At 43.2% G+C, this 25404-nt stretch overlaps 1 long non-coding RNA gene across 2 annotated transcripts in view; it reads left to right on the top strand.

Moving 5' to 3' along the window:
- LOC134731152 (uncharacterized) overlaps positions 1-25404 on the top strand; it is a 243426-nt gene that overhangs the window by 158774 nt on the left and 59248 nt on the right. For both annotated transcript variants that reach the window (XR_010113286.1, XR_010113285.1), the window contains one exon: positions 2917-3048. This is a non-coding gene — a long non-coding RNA (uncharacterized LOC134731152). The remainder of the gene's footprint in view (positions 1-2916; positions 3049-25404) is intronic.

Raw genomic sequence — 25404 nt, 5'->3', positions numbered from 1 at the left:
TGTTGAGGCATCAACCACAGTGTCTACTGCAGCATCTTGTTGGAGCCAGGATATCTGGGCTTGACCACTTGCTAGTTGTGTGACTTTGGGCAGGTGGCTTCACCTCTCTGAGCCTTTGTTTTTGCATTTGTAGAAATGAGAGGAAAACCTGTTTGACTTAGCTTTCAGGTTGTGAGGGTCAAATAAAGGATTGGGTGTAAAGGCCCTTCTGAGGTGCACCTATATGAGGTCGGAAACATCTGCCTCTTGCCCAGCTCCTTCAGGATAAATTAAGCAGACCAATCCCTGCCTCCTAAAAGCTGACAGTCCAAGATAGTGTGAAGCAGACAGTAGATGGCTTCACAGGTGAGAATGGGTTAACGACAAAATAGCAAGCCTAGAGAAGTGGAATGAGTCACATAGCAGTGCTGTGTTCCTTGCGCCATGGCTTCTGACAATAACTTTGGTTACTTGGTTACGGTGGTGTCTGCTGGGCTTCTCCACTTTCATGGTTGCTATTTTCACCTTTGTAGGAAATTGGTATTTTGTGGGGAGGTATTTTGAGACTATGACAATATCTTGTTCATCCTGAAATTTTCACCCACAAGTTTTAGCCTCTGCTAATGATTCTTGCCTGAGTCAATTATCGTTATGATGGTTTGCAAATTGTCATTGTCTAATTATGCCATTCCTTCAATGTGTATTAATTGTCATTGTACTGAAGAAAGTACTTTATTTTCAAGTTCAATGGCTTCAGCAGGATATGCCTTAATATTGAGCATTCAGTATCATTTTTATTTGTTACATGGTATGCCCTCTCAATGGTCAGATTTAGTGATTCCTTCATTTTGGGGGAATCCTCTCTGAATTATCCTTCTGAATATACTTTTTATTTTATTTTGTAATTTTCTGTTAAAAAATTTAAAAATTTCCCTTTTCCTTTTGTCTTATCACATATGTGATTTTTCAACCACGTGAATGTGAACACATTGTTTAAAAATTTTCTTGAGTTTTTGTATTAGTCAGGGTCCTCTGGAGAAACAAAACTAAATATAAATACAAATACAAAAATAAATATAAATAAATATATGGAGAAAGAGGGAGATTTTAAGGAATTGGCTCACGCAATGGTGGGAGTTGGCAAGTCCAAAATCTAGGCAGGCAGGAGACCCAGGAAGAGCTAACGTGGCAGCCTCAAATCTAAAGGCAGTCGGAAGGCAGAATTCCTTCTTCCTTGAAGGACATCAGTCTTTTTCTTTTAAGGTCTTCAACTGATTGGTTGAGGCCCACCCACATTGGATTACAGATGAGAGTATTCTGTTTACTAAAAGTCTACTGATTTAAAAGTTAACCACATCTAAAGAATACCTTCATAGCAACATCTAGATGGGTGTTAATCAAACTTTTTAGCCACCATAGTCTAGACAAGTAGACACGTAACATTAACCATGACAGTTCTCTACTTCAAAGGTACCAGCTATTCTGTGTTAGATCATTGAAAAAAAATAGCTGTTATGTTCTAATTGCTCTAATCTCTGCATATATTTCCTCTGCAGTAGTGTGATTATCTCAAAGCTTTCTTACATGTCAGCAATTTGATTTTCAGTGGTGTCTATTTAATTCCTTGCTTTTTCTCTCCTTCCTTTCTCCCTCCTTCTCTCCTTCCCTCTCTCTCCTTTCCCCCTTCCCCTTTGCCTTCCCAGGGATGTGCAGTCCCTGTCACTAATTCAGTGGGCAGCTTGGCCCAGATGTTGTTGGAGAAACTGTCTGCTCCCTCTGACCTCTCTATTCTTTCTATGTAATCAGGTTCAGACAAATGGTCCCCCGTGGCAGTGGTCAGTAGCAGGTTTTTTTTTTTTCAGCCACTGCCCAGGTTAAATCAAAGCTCAAACAGGTTCTCTGTCTCCTTTTTAACCTGCAGCCAAATAGGCTCAAGCTTCGGCAGCCCATTTTATGCTTTATTTACTTGGGTTTTGGTTCACGGAGTTGTTTATCTTGGTTTTAATGACGGTGTGTCTTTTAACATCTTGCCTTTTATTTTTTTTATTAGTTTGCATTTGGGGTCAGGCTGTGAGGCTCAATATAGGCACTTGAATGACATCCTGTCTGAATTCCATAAAAAAAAAGGGAGGTGATGGTTGCTCAGAGGGAGACTTAGCCATCAAAAAATGATGTCCCAGGTTGGCAGTAGAAGAATGACAAAGACTGTTTTGGCCAGAGACTTAAGAATCCTGGTGCTCTGCGGATGGAGTAGCCATTCTTTTATTCCCATTCTTTTATTCCTATACTTTCTTAATAAACTTGCTATCACTTTACTCTTAAAAAAATAAAAAGAATCTTGGGTTCTGTTTCCTGTAATACCTGCTAATTTGCTGTGTGACTTTGGACAAATGACTTAACCTCTGTGGGCCTTAGTGCCCTCACTGGCAAAATGGTGATATTGGACTACTTAACCTCCAAGGTCCTTGTCAGCTCTAGAGTTCCAGGAGTCTACAAGGGAATTGTTTAAAACAATGTTCTTTGTTACAGTTGGATGGGCTGTTGAGAGTATTTGTTCAGTTCAGGCAAATGGCAAATGTTTCGGCCACTCTAATGAAATGAGTACATTTTTCTCTAAATGTCATGGATGTTTATTATCAGATTAAACTAAAGCAGGCCTAATTTTAGCTCTTCCAATTCAAGTGCAGCAATGAAGATTAAATGTTAGGCATAATTAAAGATGCAGATGTAGTTATATTGAATTATAAACCTCATTAAGTGCAACGTCCCAGGAAGGCCCCGGAGACCAGCTACAAAGGACTTCCAGTCACCATGCTGCAGTTATTAAAATATTGTAAAGTAAATCTCACTCTAAAAATATTATGACTTGGATGGAAGGATTTTTTCCTAACATGGCTGGAGTTGGTTTCATGGGTAATTTCTTTGCTCTGTTTGCAGACAGCTGGGAAGGGAAACTTATTCCTTGGCATCTGCACAAAGGCCTCCCTGGGGCTTGGTGCTCCCCATCCCCGCCACACACATACAGCATGGATTTGATTCTGCTGGGCCAGCGAGAAGAGCAACGCCAAGGTCAGTCAGATTCCATTACAGGAGTTGGTAGCAGGGGAATCGGCAGGGGGTGGTGGAGGAGGCAGGGTTTCTAAGGACTCAAAGTCCATGTTTTTATATAAAAGAGAGATAAGTTTCCTAGGTGACAGTTCCACTTTTTTCCTGTCTGTAAATATATTACATAGTCATTTAAAAAATTCACACAATGCAGAATAGGATAAAGAAGTAAAAACACCTAACTTCTTCAAGCTAGTTACTGTTAGTATTTTGGTGCATGTCTCTCTCTCTCTCTCAAATTTGACAAAAATAGATCAAACCTTAAAAGCTATTTTGCAGTCTGTATTTTCCATTTAACATAAAGTATCTTTTCATGTCAATAAATATTGATAAGCATTACCTTTTTTAATGGCTGACATTCCATTGTATAGTCTTAATTTTTTTAAAAAAGCCAATCTATTATTGAGAATCTAGATTGTTTCAAAAAAGTTTTTAAAAAAATGATCGTAAACAACACTGTAAGAGAAATCTTTATTCACACGTTTGCATGTCTGTCTAATGAGCTCCATGGGATAAGTTCCTAGAAAGAGTTTAGGCAGTGTCAGTTATCTATTTGTACAATAATGTTAACAAAAACCCTCAACTCAGTAGCTTAAAACAGTAAGTATAGACATACTTCAGAGATATTGCAGGTTCAGTTCCAGACCACTATAATAAAATGAATATTGAAATAAAACTAGTCACACACACTTTTTGGTTTCCTGGTGTATATAAAAGTTATGCTTATATTATACTGTAGTCTATTAAGTATTCGATAGCATTATGTCTACAAAAATTCACATATCTTAAGTAGTGTTATTATTATAATGTTGTAATTTAATGTGTTAATATAATAAATAGCAACTTTATTGCTAAAACATGCTAATGAGCACCTTCAGTGAATTGTAATCTTTTCGCTGGTAGAGGGTCTTACTTCAATGTTGATGACTACATGAGACTGATGGCTGATGGCTGCTGTGGGTAACATTGGCTGATGACCAGTGTTGATGGTCAGGGTGGTGGTTGCTGCAGGTTGGAGAGGCTGTGGAAATTTCTTAAGATGAGACAACCTTTGTAAGTTGGATTCTTAGGTATTTCATTCTCTTTGTAGTAATTGTGAATGGGAGTTCACTCATGATTTGGCTCTCTATTATTGGTGTATAGGAATGCTTATGATTTTTGCACATTGATTTTGTATCCTGAGACTTTGCTGAAGTTGCTTATCAGCTTAAGGAGATTTTGGGCTGAGACGATGAGGTTTTCTAAATATACAATCATGTCATCTGCAAACAGAGACAATTTGACTTCCTCTTTTCCTAATTGAATACCCTTTATTTCTTTCTCCTGCCTGATTGCCCTGGCCAGAACTTCCAACACTATGTTGAATAGGAGTGGTGAGAGAGGGCATCTTTGTCTTTTGCCGGTTTTCAAAGGGAATGCTTCCAGTTTTTGCCCGTTCAGTATGATATTGGCTGTGGGTTTGTCATAAATAGCTCTTATTATTTTGAGATACATTCCATCAATACCTAGTTTATTAAGAGTTTTTAGCATGAAGGGCTGTTGAATTTTGTGGAAGACCTTTTCTGCATCTATTGAGATAATCATGTGGTTTTTGTCATTGGTTCTGTTTATGTGATGGATTACGTTTATTGATTTGCATATGTTGAACCAGCCTTGCATCCCAGGGATGAAGCCGACTTGATCGTGGTGAGTAAGCTCTTTGATGTGCTGCTGGATTCAGTTTGCCAGTATTTTATTGAGGATTTTCACATTGATGTTCATCAGGGATATTGGCCTAAAATTCTCTTTTTTTGTTGTGTCTCTACTAGGCTTTGGTATCAAGATGATGCTAGCCTCATAAAATGAGTTAGGGAGGATTCCCTCTTTTTCTATTGATTGGAATAGTTTCAGAAGGAATGGTACCAGCTCCTCTTTGTACCTCTGATAGAATTTGGCTGTGAATCTGTCTGGTCCTGGACGTTTTTTGGTTTGTAGGCTATTAATTATTGCCTCAATTTCAGAACCAGTTATCGGTCTATTCGGAGATTCAACTTCTTCCTGGTTTAGTCTTGGGAGGGTGTATGTGTCCAGGAATTTATCAATTTCTGGACCTCTTCAAGGAGAACTACAAACCACTGCTCGACGAAATAAAAGAGGACACAAACAAATGGAATAATATTTCATGCTCATGGATGGGAAGAATCAGTATCATGAAAATGGCTATAATGCCCAAAGTAACTTATAGATTCAATGCTATCCCCATCAAGCTACCACTGACTTTCTTCACAGAATTGGAAAAAAACTACTTTAAAGTTCATATGGAACCAAAAAAGAGCCCACATAGCCAAGACAATCCTAAGCAAAAAGAACAAGGGTGGAGGCATCATGCTACCTGACTTCAAACTATACTACAAGGCTACAGTAACCAAAAAAGCATGGTACTGGTACCAAAACAGATATATAGACCAATGGAATAGAACACAGGCCTCAGAATTAACACCACCATCTACAACCATCTGATCTTTGACAAACCTGACAAAAACAAGCAATGGGGAAAGGATTCCCTATTTAATAAATGGTGCTGGGAAAACTGGCTAGCCATATGTAGAAAGCTGAAACGGGATCCCTTCCTTACACCATATACAAAAATTAACTCAAGATGGATTCAAGACTTAAATGTCAGACCTAACACCATAAAAACCCTAGAAGAAAACCTAGGCAATACCATTCAGGACATAGGCATTGGCAAAGACTTCATGACTAAAACACCAAAAGCAATGGCAACAAAAGCCAAAATAGACAAATTGGATCTAATTAAACTAAAAAGCTTCTATGCAGAAAAAGAAACTATTATCAGAGTGAACAGGCAACCTACAGAATGGGAGAAAATTTTTGCAATCTACCTATCTGACAAAGGGCTAATATCCAGAATCTACAAAGAACTTAAACAAATTTACAAGAAAAAAAAACCCATCAAAAAGTGGGCAAATGATATGAACAGAGACTTCTCAAAAGAAGACATTTACGCAGCCAACAGACATCTGCAAAAATGCTCATCATCACTGGTCATCAGAGAAATGCAAATCAAAACCACAATGAGATACCATCTCACGCCAGTTAGAATGGTGATCATTAAAAAGTCAGGAAACAACAGATGCTGGAGAGGATGTGGAGAAATAGGAACAGTTTTACACTGTTGGTAGGAGTGTAAATTAGTTCAACCATTGTGGAAGACAGTGTGGAGATTCCTCAAGTATCCTGAAATAGAAATACCATTTGACCCAGCAATCCCATTACTGGGCATATACCCAAAGGATTATAAATCCTTCTACGATAAAGACACATGCACACATATGTTTATTGTGGCACTATTCACAATAGCAAAGACTTGGAACCAACCCAAATGTCCATCAATGATAGACTGGATTAAGAAAATGTGGCACATATACACCATGGAATACTATGCAGCCATAAAAAAGGATGAGTTCATGTCCTTTGCAGGGACATAGATGAAGCTGGAAACCATCATTCTAAGCAAACTATCGCAAGGACAGAAAACCAAACGCCGCACGTTCTCACTCATAGGTGAGGGTTGAACAATGAGAACACCTGGATACAGGGCGGGAAACATCACACACTGGGGTCGGTCAACTTAATCATTTTAGCTTTCAGGGCTGGGGGAGGGATAGCATTAGCAGAAATACCTAATGTAAATGATGAGTTGATAGGTGCAGCAAACCAACATGGCACATGTATACCTATGTTACAAACCTGCACGTTGTGCTCATGTGCCCTAGAACTTAAAGTATAATAAAAAAAAAAGACAACCATGAATTTGTCCATGCCAATTGATCCTTCCTTTCACAACAGATTTTTCTGTAGCATGTGATGCTATTTGACAGCATTTTACTCACAATAGAACTTCTTTCAAAATCGGAGTCAATTCTCCCAAACTCTGTAGCTGGTTTATCAACTAAGTTTATGTAATCTTTTAAATCCTTTGTTGTCATTCCAGTGATGTTCCCAGCATCTTTACCAGGAATAGATTTTGTCTCAAGAAACTCTTTATTTGCTCATCCATAAGATGCAAGTTCTCATCGGTTCAAGTTTTCTCATGAGATTGCAGCAGTTCAATCACATCTTCAGGCTCCACTTCTAATTCTAGTTCTTTTGCTCTTTCTACCACATCTGCAGTGACTTCTCCACTGATATCTCAAACCCCTCAAAGTCATCTATGAGGGTTGAAATCAACATCTTCCAAACTTCTGTTAATGTTGATATTTTGACCTCCTCCCATGAATCATGAATATTCTTAACGGCATCTACAATGGTGAATCCTTTCCAGAAGGTTTTCGATGTACTTTGCCCAGATCCATCAGAGGAATCACTATCTATGGTAGTTATTTTGAAATGGATTATTGAATAATAAGACTCAAATATTCAAATTACTCCTCGATCCATGGGCTGCAGAATGGATGTTGTATTAACAGTCATGAAAACAACATTAATCTCTTTATACATTTCTGTCAGAGTGCTTGGGTGACCAGATACGTTGTACATGAGCAGTCATATTTTGAAGGGAATCTTTTTTTCTGGGCAGTAGGCCTCAACAGAGAGCTTAAAATATCCAGTAAGTCATGCTGTAAACAGATGTGCTGTCATCCATGTTTTCTTGTTCTATTTATAGAACACAGGAAAAGTAGATTTAACATAATTTCTAAGGGCCCTAGGATTTTCAGAATGGCAAATGAGCATTGGTTTCAACTTAAAGTTACCAGCTGCATTATCTCTTAACAAGACAGTTAGCTTGTCATTTGAAGCTTTGAAGCCACCATTGATTTCTCTTCTCTAGCTATGAAAAACCTAGATGGCATCTTCTTCCAAAAGAAGGCTGTTTCATCTACATTGAAAATATGTTGTTGAGTGTAGCCACCTTCCTCAGGGATCTCAGCCAGATCTTCTGGGTAACTTACTGTAGCTTCTTCAACAGCACCTTTTGCTTTGCCTTGTACTTTTATATTATGGAGATGGCTTCTTTCCTTACACCTTGTGAACCAATCTCTGCTAGCTTCAAACTTTTCCTCTATAGCTTCCTTACTTCTCTCAGTTTTCACATAATTGAAGAGAGTTAGGGCCTTACTCTGGATTGGGCTTTGGCTTAAGGGAATGTTGTGGCTGGTTTGATCTTCTAACCAGACTGCTAAAACTTTCTTCATATCAGCAATAAGGCTGTTTCACTTTGATATCATTCATATTTACTGGGGGAGCACTTTTAATTTCCTTCAAGAACTTTTTCTTTGCATTCACAACTTGGCTAACTGGAGCAAGAGGTCTAGCTTTTGGCCTGTCTTGGCATTTGACATGCCTACCTCACTCAACTTAATCATTTTAGCTTTCGATTTAAGGTGAGAGATGTGTGACTCTTCCTTTCACTTGAATGCATAAGGGCTATGTAGGGTTATAAACTGGCTTAACCTCAATATTGTGTTTAGGGAACAGGGAGGCATGAGGAGAGTAAGAGAGATGAGGAACAGCCAATTGGTAGAGCAGTCAGAACACACACATCTTATTGAATAAGTTCACTGTCTTATATGGGTGCAATTTGTGGTGCCCCAAAACAATTACAATAGTAACATCAAAGATCACTGATCACAGGTAAAATAACAGATATAATCATAGGGAAGAAGTTTGAAATATTGTGAGAATTACCAAAATGTGGCACAGAGACATGAAGTGAGCACATGCTGTTGGAAAAATAGCACCGATAGACTTGCTTGAGGCAGGGTTGCCACAAATCTTCAATTTGTAAAAAATGCATTATCTGTGAAGTACAGTAGAGCCAAGTGCAGTAAAATAAGGTATGTCTATTTATTGTCTCTAGAGCCTTTTGCTCATAAGTCTGCTGGTTGGCAATTTAGGCTTGGCTCAACTGAACTGTTCTGGGCTTGGCTGGGCTCACGTACATGTCTGGTCAGCTACAGGTTGGGTGATCTCAGATATCTTTGGCTGGGACAACTGGGGTGGCTTGGCTTTGTTCCATGGCTCAGACATGATCTCAGGTCAAAAGCAGAAGAACAGTAGAGAAAGAAGAAACATGCAAGGGCTTCTTCCAATCTCTGCTTAGAGTCTACTAATATCCCATTGGCTAAAGCAAGTCATGTGATTGAACTCAAAATTAAGAGGAAAAGATAGAGCTGGGCACAGTGGCTCATGCCTGTAATGCCAGCACTTTGGGAGGCCGAGATGGGCGGATCACCTGAGGTCAAGAGTTTGAGACCAGCCTTCAACATGGTGAAACCCCGTGTCTACGAAAAATATAAAAATTAGCTGGGCGTGGTGGCGGGCGCCTGTAATCCCAGCTACTCGGGAGGCTGAGGCAGGAGAATTGCTCGAACCCAGGAGGCAGAGGTTGCAGTGAGCCAAGATCGTGCCATTGCACTCCAGCCTGGGCCACAAGATTGAAACCTCATCTCAAAAAAAAAAAAAAAAAAAAAAAAAAAGAAGAAAAGATAGGAGGGAGTAGAAAGTCACATTTCAAAAGTTCTGGATGTAGATTTGGGATCATTAATGCAATCACCTTCCCATGGACAGTCAACGCACATGCACATTTAACATTTTGATATATATTTACAAACTGTCCAGGAGATGGGACCAGTTTCCACTGCCACCAGTGATACAATGCGTGAGCATATCTCTTGTGGCATTTTCAGTTAATGGATCCTACTTCTGCTTCCCAACTGACACACTCTGCTCAAGGGCACCCATGTCTTTCCTTGCATTCCCATGAGCATATTATGCTGGTCTTCTAGGCTCCTGCTGATCTTCCTGTTTCGAATGTTCTCCCTCCTTCTAGTCTACCAAGATCCTACACACCATATATTCAAATCCTGCACATTTCTAAGCCATACCTCTGTTACCCCTACCACTCCCATGAATCCTGCCTTCTGGGCCTTTCTAAAGCAGGTAGGGTGACCAACTTCTCCCAGTTTGTACAGAACTTTCTGGTTTTAAAATGTAAGGTCCTGGATCTTGGGTACTTCTTCAGTCCCAGGCAAACCCAGCCAGTTGGCCACCATAAGAGAAAGGATTGGCAAACTTTAAAGGGTCAGGTAGTAAGTATTTTAGGCTTCATGGGCCATATGGTCTCTGTTCCAACTACCGAATCCTGCCAATACAGTGTGAAAGTAGCCACAGAGAATACAAATGGGTGTGGCTGTGCTCCAATAAAACTTTATTTACAAAAACAGCCAATGGGCCAATTTTGGTCCACATACTATAGTTTTCTGACTCATTCTCAAGACTTTAACATTTGTACTTCCTAATTTAAACCTATGCCATACTTTTTTTATGTTGTTTCATATGGATGAGTTTTGTCTCCATGGTTGGAATATAAAGGAAGCTTAATATCTTGACATTATGCTATGTCACTTCACAGCTGTGTGAACTTGGGTAAGTTACTCAACCTCTCTGGCTTCAGTTTCTTTATCTGTTAAAAGAGGATAATTTACTGACTCCACAAGTATTTGTGAAGATTAAATGAGTCCTCTTTGCACAGCAGATGGCACAGAGTGAGTGCTGAATCGATGTTAGCTGCTATCATCATCACTGTTGTCATCCCATGTGTCTTCTTCAGCAGGTAGCTCACTTCTGGCTACAGAAGAGGCTCAGTAAATGGAATCATAAGGACAGATGATGTTAAAGTGGCCAGGGAGCTTAAAGAATGTTTAATCCAACATCCTAATTTTAGAGATGAGCATAAGGGAGTCACTTATATATTCAGGAGGGTTGGGTGCTATAGATCTCAACTGGCAGTGCCCTTTCTCAGATGTTGCCCACCCTTGCGTTTCCATAGTGCCTTAGTCTGTTTGTGTTGCTATAAAGGAATACCTGAGGCTGAGCAATTTATAAGAAAAGAGGTTTACTTGGCTCATAGTTCTGTAGGCCGTACAAGAAGCATAGCACCACCATCTGCTTGGCTTCTGGTGAGGCCTCAGGCTGCTTCCACTCATGGTGGAAGGTGAGGGGCAGCTGCGTGTGCAGAGACCACATGGTGAGAGAGGAAGCTAGAGAGCGAGTGCCAGGTTCTGTTTAACAACCAGCCCTGGTCAGAACTAATAGAACAAGAACTCATTTGCCCTCACCTCAGGGATGGCCTTAATCTATTCAGAAAGGATCCACCCTGTGACACAAACACCTCCCATTAGGTCCCACCTCCAACATTGGGAATTAAATTTCAACAAGCGCATTGGAGAGGACAAACATTCAAACGATAGCACGTGGTTACCAGTTAGCCTCTGGGTACCCGAGAGGTCAAACCCCAGCCTCCTCATAACAGACAGTCTGTCCTCAAAGAAGGCAGCTTCTGCCTCATTTTCCACCCCCTAGTCTCACCTGTCCACCTGCCTGGGCTGCACAGGTGAGACTCAGGAAGGGACCAGCCTGAGGTTGTAGGTAGAAAGTCCAAGACAGGTATGAAGGACAGCATCAGAACAAATGCACCAGTGCACAGGTGTGCTGGGTTTGCCTGGAGTTGGAGTCTGATATGTGGTGCATGAGCAGGTGCTTGGCTCAACAGGCCATACAGGGCCCTGGATTACACCCTGCCCTTCCCTGGGGAGGGAGAAGAAGCAGAGGAGACCTCCTGGGAGATGCTGGTCCAGTGACCTCTTGGGTCAGTATCCCACCATCGGTTCTTTTGCAGGTGCATCTCATCTGAATACCCCTTCTGTCTTTGTGCTGGCTCAGCTTTGATCTCAGAAAATGAAAGACAAGGCTGCTCTGTCCCCTGCTGCCAACTTTTGCAGCAAGAGTGAGACTTCATGATCCCACTGGCTCAAGTGCACTTCATTTCCTGGTAACTAACAAGTGGAGATCAAAGCTGACAAATTGCCCCCATCTCTCAGCATAGGAGATGAAGGTAAATATTTCCAGGAACAGGTTTTTTTGTTTTTTGTTTTTGTTTTTTTTCTCATTAAAAGTGACATGTGAAATGTCTTCTCCTTACTTAGAAGAGTTCTAGGTCACTCTAGATAAGATAATCTAGTCTGACTACCTTGATTATTTTACACCAATTTTTATCCTATTTATATTGGGCTAAGTTGAGGTGATTGCAGAGGCTAAATCATATCAAATAAATCAGAAGACAAAAAAAGCAAAGAAAGACACCACAGTGGTAACTGGTCAGTGTTGTGGAAACACACACCTCACTCACTGTCACATTGATCACATTCTGTTTGCTGGGCAGGCCTAAGGGCTTCCGAGGCCAGTGTCTAAATGGCTCCTGGGGTTCTACAAACAGGATCTCAGGCAGATGGCCTCATGCTCTCTTGGCCGTGCTCCTGATAATGCCTTTTGAGATCTGCTGTTTTCTTTGCAAGGGAAATAACCCATCCCTAAGGCTTTGAACCCAGGGAGCAGCCTCTCCAAGCTGGGCACACAGTCGGAGGCTTCAAATGCCAGCCGTGTGTTGCAGGCAGACCCTACTCAAGCTGGCCCAGTGAGGAGCAGGTGGTCACTGCAAAGACACCACTGGGACATGTGGGAATTCCACAACCAGAATTCTGGCACTGCTGTTCTCATGGTGCCTGCAGAGCCACGGGGAAGAAAGAAAGACAGCAGTTCTCCACAGTGTCTCTGTTTCCCTTGCTGCCCACTCTGTCCTCTCCTTGGACACCTTCCTTGGCTTTCAGGTCATTGCTGCTGTCTCCCTCCTGACCTCTGCCTGCTCACCATCTCCAGTGACTGCTCTGAGTCCAGGTCTACCTCATGCCTTTCTGCCTAGCTCCCATGGCTGAACTTTTTTGTCCTTGTCCCCCAGTTCCAAATTCCAGAGGCAGAGGGAGAGAAAGATCTGACCAACCTGGTCTGCCGTCTTGAGCCAAGCTACTGAAGTCCTAGGTTTCTGGCTGGTCTGTGGGGGTTCCTCCACCTTTGATCCAGTTAGCTGTAATGGTGGGGGCTCCTCCCTCAGCAGCTGATGTGGGTAGCAAGATTCCTCTCAGGAGGGACTCAGTTGTGTTAGGTTGGGATTACCCTCATGAACGGTGCAGAGTGCTGGAGGGTTGCTTGGGTTAGACTCTTGGCTGGCTTTTTATTGGTTGGATTTTGTTTCTTGAGATGTAATTCACATACTGATATGGTCTGGCTCTGTGTCCCCACCCAAATCTGATCTTGAATTGTAATCCAAATTGTAATCCCCATGTATGTGTTGGGGGAGGGAAATCATGGGAGGTGATTAGATCATGGGGGCAGTTCCCCCATGCTATTCTCGTGATAGTGAGTTCTCATGAGATCTGATGGTTTATAAGGGGCTTTTCCCCACTTTGCTCTGCACTTCTCTCTCCTGCCACCATGTGAAGAAGGTGTGTTTGCTTCCCCTTCCACCTTGATTGTAAGTTTCCTGAGGCCTCCCCGGCCATGCAGAACTGTGAGTCAATGAAACCTTTCCTTTATAAATTACCCAGTCTCGGGTATATCTTTATTAGCAACGTGAGAATGGACTAATACACATACCATAGCTTTCACCCTTTTACAATGCATAGTTCAGTAGTTTTTAGTATACCATCGAGGTTCAGTACCCACTATCTCTTTCTAATTCCAGGATATTTTCATCACCCCTAAAAAAAACCTTCACATTCATTAACAGTCACCTCCCATTCCCTCTCCCCACAGTCTCCTGGCAACTTTGGCCTATTTTCTGTCTCTGTGGATTAGAAAATTCTGGACATTTAATATCAATGGAGTCACACAATATGTGGCCTTTTATGTTTATCCTCTTTCATTTAGCATCATGTTTTCAAGGTTCATCCATATTGTGGCATGAATCAATACATCATTCAATTGCATAATAATCCATTTTATGGATATAGCATATTTTATTCATCCTTTCATCAGCTGATAGACATTTGTGCTGCTTCCACTTTTTGGCTACCATGAATAATGCTGTATGAATATTTGTGTGTAAGTTTTTTTGTGAACATATGTTTTCAGTTTTCTTGTACATATACCTAGGCATGGAATTGCTGTGCCATGGCAGTTTTATGTTAAACTTTTTGAGGAACTTCCAGACTGTTTTCTAAAGTGGCCATGTCATTTTATAGTCCCACCAGCAATGTACAAGGGTTTCCATTTTTCCACATCCTTGCCAAAACATTATCTTTCTGATTATAGCCCTCCTAGAGGGTGTGAAGTGGTGTCTCATTGTGGTTTTGATTTCCCTAATTATGAATGATTTGAGGAGCTTTTCATGTGCTTATTGGCCATTTGAGATCATTTTTAGAGAAATTTCTACTTTTTTCTTGTTAAAAAAAATTTGATTGTTATTGCTTACTAGCGGTTTAACCTTGTACTAGGTGCTCAGTCTCTCTGGGACTGAATCTTCTCATCTTAACAGCAGGGACAGTCACATCACAAGGTTGCTGGGGTGCATAAGATGAGGTGGTACGCATTGATGCTCAACCCAGTGCCTGATTCACGGAAGAAACCTAAAACATTTGTTATTATTGTACCACTGTGAAGACCAGCTGATTTTCTTGAGAGCATAATCTGTCCTCTGCCAATAAACATTTTTTTCGAGGGACTTAAGAGTATTTTGAGAAGCAGCCTGGGGTATGGATGGAAGGTAAGGACCCCATCCCCACTCACCAAGGAACAAGCTTCATTTGCAATAGATGGTTGGTGCCCTTTTAGCTCAGTAGTGTTTCAGGTAAAGGCCAGAGCTGAGGACAATAGAATTTCGGAAGGGACAAAAGGAAACAAGCTGGCTAGTGCTCAGGGAGGATATTTTCAGAGAACAGGGAATTTTTAAAGGTGATTTTTATGAAGCTTCCCCTTATGGTGTGTGATATAAAATGTCTTTCCGATCTTCCCACCAAGGTGTTAGTAAAATCTTTATCTCGTGAAACATTGTATAAGCGGATCTTTTTTGAGCAATCGCATAAAGTGCTTCTGGCTGGAGAGGGTGGAGAATGAGGTCAGCTACACCTGGAATCGCACTGGGATTAGTGGGAAATGCAGATCAATGACGGCAGAGGCCAGGAACTCTTTCCTGGCTGCTCACAGGGCTGTTCAGTGTGGGACAGGCTGGCCTGGTCTCCTCCAGGATTCAGAGTGGTATCTTCAGGGACAGAGACCTCCTCCTCCTGCTGTTTGCGGTGCTCAGAATCTGACCCCCACCTTGACTGATGAGCGTGGAGGTGGTACTTCTGCTGTGCCTGTGCACAGATGCACCTGAGGCTGGCTCTGCAGCTGCTGCAGCTCCTTGGAGAGTGCTCTGAAAACACCATGCCCCTGGGGCCACAGAGGGGGTTCTCAGCCCTTTCAGGCTTCAGGAGGGAAGAGGCTCTTTTTGGCTGGACACTGCGGGGAAGAGTTCTGTGGGCTACCAGAGATGTGCCCCATCTGTGTGGAAGGAATGTGGGTGCACCTGCAAAGCCACCTGCTGAAATCCTGACCCCCAAGGTCATGAGGATGTTAGTAGGTGGGACCTTTGGGTGGTGATTAAGTCCTGGGAGTAGAGCCCTCATGAATGGGATTAATGCCCTTATGGAAGGGACCCTGCCTGTAATCCCAGCACTTTGGGAAGCCGAGGAGGGGTGGATCACTGAGGTCAGGAGTTCGAGACCAGCCTAGCCAACATGGTGAAACCCCGTCTCTACTAAAAATACAAAAATTAGCTGGGCCTGGTGGTGGGCGCCTGTAATCCCAGCTACTGGGGAGGCTGAGGCACGAGATTCACTTGAATCCGGGAAGCGGAGGTTGCAGTGAGCCAAGATCACACCATTGCACTCCAGCCTGGGTGACAGAGCGAGACTTTGTCTCAAAAAAAAAAAGAGGGACCCTGAAGAGCTCTCCTGTCCCCTCTGCCATGTGAGGATACAGAGAGAAGTCTGCAGGCTGCAGCCCAGAAGAGGGCCGTTGGCCGGGTGCGGTGGCTCACGCCTGTAATCCCAGCACTTTGGGAGGCCGAGGTGGGTGGATCACGAGGTCAGGAGATCGAGACCATCCTGGCTAACACGGTGAAACCCCGTCTCTACTAAAAATACAAAAAAATTAGCCAGGCATGGTGGCGGGCGCCTGTAGTCCCAGCTACTCGGGAGGCTGAGGTGGGAGAATGGCGTGAACCTGGGAGGCGGAGCTTGCAGTGAGCCAAGATCATGCCCCTGCACTCCAGCTGGGCGACAGAGCAAGACTCCGTCTCCCAAAAAAGAAAAAGAAAAGAGGGCCCTTATCAGGACCAGCCAGGCTGGCGCCCTGATTTTGGACCTTCAGCCTCCAGAAGAGTAAGAAATAAATTTCTGTTGCTTATTAGCCACCCAGTCTGTGGTAACTTGTTATAGTAGCCTGAACTAGGACACCATCCACAGTGCCTGAAGTGAACACTATCCCCTTCCCAAAGAAGCACGGCCTTGCTGGGCCATGACCATTTCATGCCCTGAACACAAGGATTCCATCGCATCGCCAGGATCATTTGCTTTGTGCATTCCTGGTGGTTGGTACAAGTACTGCCTGAAGAACTTCTACAGAAGAATCTCTCCCCTTCCCAACACCAGAGAAGACAATTTGTGTGACTACAAGAAACACAGATTAAGCACCCACCATGTAACACACACTGAACCAGTCATTGTGAGAAGAATAGAGATGAATGAGACTTGCCATTTTCCAAAAGAAGCTTCCCCAGCTCTTTTTAGAAAGAAAGTGAGACAGAAGGAAAAGAAGTTAGCAAGGCTGGGCGCAGTGGCTCCCACCTGTAATCCTAACACTTTGGGAGGCTGCGGCGGGCAGACCGCCTGAGGTCAGGAGTTTGAGACCAGCTTGGCCAACGTGGTGAAACTCCGTCTCTAATATAAATACAAAAGCTAGCCGGGTGTGGTGGTGCATGCCTGTAGTCCCAGCTACTCAGGAGGCTGAAGCATGAGAATCGCTGGAACCTGGGAGGCAGAGGTTGCAGTGAGCTGAGACAGCACGACTGCTCTCCAGCCTGGGGGACAGAGTGAGACTCTGTCTCGATTAAATTAAAAAAAAAAAAAAAAAAAAAAAAAGAGTTAGGGAAGATGAGAGACTGGGAAGAAGAGAGTGGGGATTATTAGGTTGGCTCAAGGGAGATGGGGAGGAGGCCTGATCCAGAACGGGGCCACGTGAGCCTGGAGAGGGCTGGTTAGGCTGAGTCCCTAAGGGGCAGGAGCCGGGTCTTCTCTAGGGTTGGTATTTCCTGTACAAGGTCTGTGCATAGGTGCTGGCAGATCAGCCATCTCCTCCCCAAGTCTGCCAGGAGATGCCTCTCTCTTCTTGGATCCACAGGAAGACAGAGCACCTGGGTCATTTGGGAATCTCTGAGTCAGTGGCTCAGGACAGCAGGGAAAGTGTAAAGGCATTGGCTTCAGGGAAATGACCATCAGTTGGCCTTGGCATGGGCCTGTCATCCTAGGCCCACCCAGTGAGGTTCCAGCACCATCAAGACACAGAGAGCATTTGCCTTATAGGACAGAGGGATGGAGGCCTTACAGGACACAGGCATGGAGGCCTTACAGGACAGAGGGATGGAGGTTTACAGGACACAGGCATGGAGGCCTTATAGCACACAGGCACAATGGCCTTATAGAGCAGAGGCATGTTAGCCTTACAGGATAGAGGCACAGAGGCCTTACAGGGTAGAGGCATGGAGGCCTTACAGGGTAGAGGCACGGAGGCCTTACAGGGTAGAGGCACGGAGGCCTTACAGCATAGAAGCATGGAGGCCTTACAGCATAGAAGCATGGAGGCCTTTCGGGATAGAAGTATGGAGACCTTACAGGATAGAGGCACAGAGGCCTTTCAGGATAGAGGCACAGAGGCCTTACAGAACACAGACATGGAGTCCTCACAGGACAGAGGGATGGAGGCCTAATAGGTCACGGGCATGGTAGCCTTACAGGACACAGGCACGGTGGCCTTACATGTTCTGAGTTAGAACCAATGGGAAGTGGAAGAAAAGAAAGTCTCACTTCTTTCTTTCATTGAGCCAGAAACAGCCTATCCTGGAGTCCTGAGGGTTTGTGTAGGGCCCTGGTTCTCCTAGGCCTGCCCACGGAGGTCTGGCCCAGAACATGTATTTTTACCAAGTGATTCTGATGCCCTGCGAAGCTGGAGCACTACTGGTTTGATAACTATTTGCTGAGAAAAAGGAAGAGGCTCTGTTCTGTGGACCCCTTGGCTTTACTCAGAGGTCAAGCATCCAAATGCACCAAGGTTCAAATGACCTTGAACAGAAGAAGCCACTGGGTTTTCTCTTCCCATAGGAAACTACCAAGTTGAATATCTGCCAAAATATTATTCCAAGTTTGTGCAAGAAATGTTTACCTTTTTGTAAGTAAGAAGCCACCTGAATTTCTGTAGATCTTAACAGGCTGTGTATATAGTATATGGCTTGTATATATACTTGATTATACCAAGTAATAATCCCAATTAACCCAGTTCTACCCCAGCCTTACACATAGGATCTTTAGCCCCGTTATAAAACCACCCAAGCAATTTAGGGAGTTCCCATAAAGCAACTTCAACAAACTGAGGATCAAGTCCTCTCCCACCAGGTGGCACCACGGGCTACCCAAGGTTCTGCTAGGCATCTGCCATCTTTTTGGCCAGGCCTCCCCTGGGTACTACCATCATCCCTCATTGAGGCCCAGGCCCTGGGTCTTCCAGGGGTCAATACATTCAGGGTTCAACTGTAGAATCAGGGTCAGAGGAGTTGCAAGGCATCATGCTGAGGGCTTTATGGAGTTCTTACAAAACAGACCATGTGCTCTTTCTTCCAAGAGCTAGTGGTTTGAGGGCCTGCCTGCCAGTCATTGTTTTAAGTGCTTTACATGTCTAGTCATGTATGATCTCTTATTCTTGTTCTTGCTTCTCCATTTTTTTATAATGGAAAATTGAACATATGCAAAATCAGATAGGATAATATAATAAATGCCATGTTTCCATCATCAAGCTTTAACAATGATCAATTCATAGCTAATCTTATTTCCTCCCATATTATTTGTTTAAAAAATAACACATATCAGTGCATTTTTAACGCTTAATTTTTTGTTTTTTTAAAATTCACAAATAATGTATATATTATGGGGTACAATGTGATGGTTTGAAATATGTTTATAATATGAAATGATTACATCAGGCTAATAAATTCATTGGCTCACATACTTGTCTTTTTGTGGTGAAAACATTTAAAATCTACTCTTTTAGCAATTTTGAAATATACAGTGCATTATTATGTATTGTATGCATCACTCTGCAATAGATCACTAAAGCTTATTCTTCCTAACTGAAGTTTTGTACCCTTTGATCAGTATCTCCCCTTTCCCCATCCACCCCGTCTTCTAGCCTCTGATAACCACCATTCAACTTTCTACTTCTATGAGTTCAACTGTTTTAGATTTCACATATAAATGAGAGCATGCAGTATATTTGTCTTTCTGTACCTGGCTTATTTCACTTATCCTCCAGGTTCACCCATGTTATGGAAAATGACAGGATTTCCTTCATTATGGCTGAATAATATTCTATTGTGTGTATATAGCATGTTTTCCTTGTCTGTGATTAATCTGATGATGGATACCTAGGTTGCTTCTGTATCTTGGCTATTGTGAATAATGCTGCAATGAACATAGGAGTACAGGTACATCTTCAGCATACTGCTTTCAATTCCTTTGGATATATACCCAGAAGTGGGAGTACTGGATCATATGGTAGCTCTATTTTTAGTTTTCTGAGGAATCTCCATACTGTTTTCCATAATGGCTGTATTAATTTACATTCCCACCAACAGTGCAGCTGTGTTCCCTTTTCTCCACAACCTTCCTAAAACTTATCTTTCATCTTTTGAATGATAGCCATTCTAAGAGGTGTGAGGTGATATCATTGTGGTTTTAAATTTTATTTCCCTGATGACCAGTGATAATTAGCATTTTTTTTCATATCCCTGTTGGCCATTTGGATGTCTTCTTATGAGAAGTGTCTATTTAGGTCCTTTGCCCAATTTCTTTCTTTCTTTTTTTTGAGACGGAGTGCAGTGGCACAATCTTGGCTCACTGCAAGCTCCACCTCCCGGGTTCACGCCATTCTCCTGCCTCAGCCTCCTGAGTAGCTGGGACTATAGGCGCCCGCCACCATGCCGGGCTAATTTTTTGTATTTTTAGCAGAGACAGGGTTTCACTGTGTTAGCCAGGATGGTCTCGATCTCCTGACCGCGTGATCTGCCCGCCTCGGCCTCCCAAGGTGCTGGGATTACAGGCGTGAGCCACCGCGCCCGGCCCTTTGCCCAGTTTCTGATTGGGTTCCTCCCATATTATTTTGAAGCAAATCCCTAACATCCTGTTTTTTTTCTAAACATTTTAGCATGTATCTGAGATAAGGACGCATCACATAAGGACTCTATTTGTAAAAAAACAGACAAAAAAAAGTCCATAAAAGCATTATCACCTCGAAAAGTGATTAATAACGATTTCTCAGTATCATCGAGTATCAAGTCAATGTTCAGATTTCTAGTTACTTCATAGATATTATACTTTTTAAACAGTTTATTTGAATCAGGACCCATAAAAAGTCAGTACATTGTGATTGGTTCATTTGTTTCTTAAGTTTTTGTTTATTCTGTTGTTTCCTCCCTCCATTCCTTTTTTTTCCTCTTGCAATTTAATCATGGAAGAAACCAGGTTGTTTGCCCCATAGGGCTTCCTCCAATCTGGGTTTTGCTGTTGCACCTGCTTGCTGTCCTTTAACACATTCCTTGGTTTGTTGTATTTTCTATAAACTGGTAGTTGAATCTAGAAGCTCCAGCTGATTCAGGTTCATTTTTTTAAAAAAATCACTACTTCATAGGTGTTGGTGTGATCTTCTACCAGGAGGCACACAGTGTCTGATTCTCTCTCTCTCTCTCTCGTGTTAGCAGCCATTGAGGATCAATGCTTCAATGGTTAATGAATGAATCTGAATTCACTAGGGATTACAAAATGGTGACATTCGAATTCCATCATTCTTTCTTATTTACTAGCTGGGATACTTCTAGAAAGAGAAACTTACCCCCATCAACTCTTGAGTTCCCTGGTGGCACAATCCTTATTGGAAAGACAGGTTAAATATTTAATTCTTTCAATTTAATCAGTGTTTTTTTTTTTCCATTGTTTGTTTTTTTTTAGACAGGGTCTCTCTCTGGTTGCCCAGGCTGGAGTGTAGTGGCACAATCTTGGCTCACTGCAGCCTCACCATCCGGAGCTCAGGTGATTCTCCCATCTCAGCCTCCCAACTTGCTGGGACTACAGGCACACGCCACCACACCTAGCTAACTTTTTTGTTTTATTTTTGGTAGAGACAGGGTTTTGCCATGTTTCCCAGGCTGTTCTCAAACTCCTGGACTCAAGCAATCCAAAGTGCCTCGGCCTCCCAAAGTGCTGAGATTACAGGCATAAGCCACCTTGCCCTGCCTTTAATCAGTTTTAATCAACTAATAAATGGTTTCCCCAGCATCCTACAATGGCAATCAGCTAGTTGCTTTAGTACCATTATGGACTTCATGGGTTTCAATGTATTTGCTGTGTTTCCATCCACAGCAGTTTATTACCCTTATTGATGTTCAGACTTTCCCAACTCTGGCCAGTGGCAGCTTCTTCAAGTTAGCCTCTGAGTCCTATTGTCTGGACTCTAAGTTTTAGTTTATTCTATTGTTTCCCCCCTCCATCCCCTGTTTTCCTCCTGCAACGTAATTGTGGAAGAAACCAGGTTGTTTTCCTCGTAGGGCTTCCTCCAGTCTGGGTTTTGCTGTTACATCTGCTTGGTGTCCTTTAACATGTTCCTTGGTTTGTTGTATTTTCTATAAACTAGTAGTTGAATGTATCAGCATTCAACTTTGTGTCCTCATGAGTCTCATCTTGTATATTTCCTGAACCAGTTCTGGAACCAGTCATTTCCGGGTTCCTTTAGAAGGGAAATGGTATTTCAAATGCCCCATCTAGCTGTGAGGGATGCTTATTTCTCCTGGATTGGTGATTGTTTCTAGGCCTTTTCAGTGAGTAAATCTTGTAAATAGTTCTTTTCTTTTTTAAAGATAAAATATATCATAAATACTTACAGGGCTGGGCGCGGTGGCTCACGCCTGTAATCCCAGCACTTTGGGAGGTCAAGGTGGGTGGTTCACCTGAGGTTGGGAGTTTGAGGCCAGCCTGACCAACATGGTGAAACCCCATCTCTACTAAAAATACAAAATTAGCCAGGCATGGTGGCGCATGCCTGTAATCCCAGCTACTCAGGAGGCTGAGGCAGGAGAATCACTTGAACCGGGAGGTGGAGGTTGCAGTGAGCCGAGATTGAGCCACTGCACTCCAGCCTGGGCAACTAGAGCGAAATAACGTCTCAAAAAAGCAAACAAACAAAACAAAACAAAAACAACTTACTGATACCTCCTACTCAAATTTGACGACAGGTCCTTTACTAGATTTCTTCTCTCTTACATATTTGTCCATTTTCTCCTATGCCAAGGATCTGAGAATGATAGAATTAGAAAATCATAAAATCATTCACTTTTTAAAATCCCATGATACTGCTTGAGCATCCCAGGTCAGAAAATCCAAAATTCAAAATGCTCCACTATCTGAAACTCTTTGAGCACTGACATCTGACATGACTCTCAAAGGAAATGCTCATTGGAGCGTTTTGGATTTCAGCTTCTCTGATTTGGGATGCTCAACCAGTTAGTCTAATGCAAATATTCAAAAATCTGAAAAGATAAAAAATCTGAAACACTTCTGATCTCAGACATTTCAGATAAGGGATACTCAACCTGTACACACAGGTTAGTCAAATAACTTATACAAGGTCTCATGGGTATTAAGAGGTGGGCAGCAGGACTAGGCTTAGGCTGCCTGGCCTCAGAACCTGTTAATGAGTATGCACTAAGCTACCTTTCTCTTCCCAGCTTCTGCTGTCTGTAAAATTCCATCAGGAATCCACAGGGGCCAGCTGGGGAGCCAACCCATACAAACAACAAATACCACATTGAGCTCTCTCCCCTCCAAGAAATCCGTTTCTGGGGCAATAACTTCCACCTAGCCTCCCTTTTCCCCCATGGAATGGATCTCAAGATGCAGCTTGGCCTTCTTGCAAACACAGATCTGGTGGAACCACCATTGGCTTTCCCTGACACGCCCATGCAGGTCTGCCCTCACAGATCTCAGTGGGACTCCAGCTGCTTTGACATTGCCTCCCCGCCATTTTCCCTTTTTTCTTATTCAAGGCTAAGGCATCCCCAGCAAGTCTTGACTTGACCCTTGCTTGGGTTTGATTTGAGGGCTGAGGCATGAGATATTTCAGGATACTGAGGGTCATATCATGGTGGCATAATGAAAAGAACACAGGATTCAGATGAGCTGACTTGATTTTCAGCCTTAGCTCTGCCTAAGTAACTTCCCCAAGTCTCAATTTTCTCAACTGTAAAGTGAGATGCTTTTATGGAAAGGTGGGATGATAACAGCTCCTCATACAGGGAAAAGGCTGTGCCTTGAATCCCTTGACCAATTGTTTTCCTTGGGGCCTCTGCACCCCGGGACTGAAGTGGTGGCTGGGAAGGGTTTGGGCACCAAACATCACTTGTTGCCAGTGGCAAATCAGGACCACAGTATCTGAATGGGAAAGCCTGTTAGAAAATTTATTTTGCCTCTAACTGCCTCGGTAACCTGGCAGCCCGCTTGGTCCCCTGAGCAGTGGGTGGGCTAAAATAATTGCTCAAGTACTTTGTTAAAAGAAAAAGGCTCTCCACGTTTCCATTAACTCCCTGCGTGGGGCAGTTCCAGCCCACTGCTCCAGGTAGCATTTACAGTTCAATTTCACAGTCATGATGGACTGAAATACCTGAAACTCACTTCCGCTCCTCTCCACAAGCCACATGCATTCACAAACAGCTGAGGTTCATCACCGGTCCTTTCTTGTTAATCATCTCCTCCTCCAGATCCTTTCCCCACCTCCTCCTCTTCAAAGAGAGCCATGACTTTGAATTTTAAATGTCCCAAGAAGTGCTTTTATCCACAATGGGGACTGATGAGTTAATTTCTTAGAAAATAAACTGAGCACACAGGAGCTGTTAAAATTCCCTTCCTCCAATGCCAACATCACAAAGAATAGCACAGTAGCCCATAAATCTACTACTTGCATATGTTTACTTAATCACATTGGAATTCTCTTTGAACTTGACCCCAGGGATAGAGATTACAGAATTGGCTGGTAGCTAAAATAATCCGCTGAAAGAGTTCAGTGTCATGAGAACTTCAGGATAAAATGCAGAAGGAGCTGCTTGTGAAAAGCACCAAACCAATGTGACTTCTAAACCATTCAATTCTGACAACAGGCTTACCCAGGCCTGGGTGCGCCTTCCCCACTTTAGGCTGTGGTTGCAAACTGGCTATGAGGATAGGATTTTCTTTGGAAATAAATACTTGCCCCTACCTTGAATTTCCAAGCAGTCTGAAGTGTCTCATCTCTAGGAAAGGCCCTGAGGCTAGGCTCCTTAAGGCACAGTGGTAGAGTGGATAGTGCTGTCTTTAGAAATGAGTGCAGTCAGTCGGGCGCAGTGGCTTATGCCTATAATCCCAGCACTTTGGGAGGCTGAGATGGGTGGATCATGAGGTCAGGAGATCAAGACCATCCTGGCTAACATGGTGAAACCCTATCTCTACTAAAAATACAAAAAATTAGCCGGGCGTGGTGGTGGGCCCCTGTAGTCCCAGCTACTCAGGAGGCTGAAGCAGGAGAATGGCGTGAACCCAGGAGGCGGAGCTGGCAGTGAGCCGAGATCGCGCCACTGCACTCCAGCCTGGGTGACAAAGCGAGACTCCGTTTCAAAAAAAAAAAAAAGAGAGAAATGAGTGCAGTCTGGGAATCAGAGAGCTAAGGGCTGGGCAGGCCTAAGGACAAGCCAAGAGGAGCAAGGGTGGAATGAAGTGATGGGCACAAGACCACCACTACTGACAGGGCCCAGACCCGCCCCCCCACCCCAGGTGATTGCTATTAAGAGTTACTTGCCTCATGTTACAGGATCTTTGGGGTGTTGTTTTTCTGGCTGGAAACCTCTGTGGCCAGTGGTGCCTTTGCCCAAGTTTCACTCAGGTCTGCTGGGTTCATTTCACCCAGTTGGCCTGGCAGGCTGCACTTGGCTCATGCTACTGGCCTGGGACTCACCCCTGCCAAGGGCAAGTCAGGTGTGGAATGGCAAGGGGTGTATGAGAGAGCATGGGGTCCGGCCACTGCGCACAGTCAGACATGCTGGCTGCTGCAGCAAGGCAGGCAGCTCCAGGTGCTGGCATGGGTGCCGGCTCACTGCTA

Source organism: Pan paniscus, chromosome 8 (genome assembly GCF_029289425.2).
Source record: "Pan paniscus chromosome 8, NHGRI_mPanPan1-v2.0_pri, whole genome shotgun sequence".
In the NCBI taxonomy this organism is placed as follows: domain Eukaryota; kingdom Metazoa; phylum Chordata; class Mammalia; order Primates; family Hominidae; genus Pan; species Pan paniscus.
Note: the sequence above shows the minus strand (reverse complement) of the source record. Positions and strands in the feature narration are given on the sequence as shown.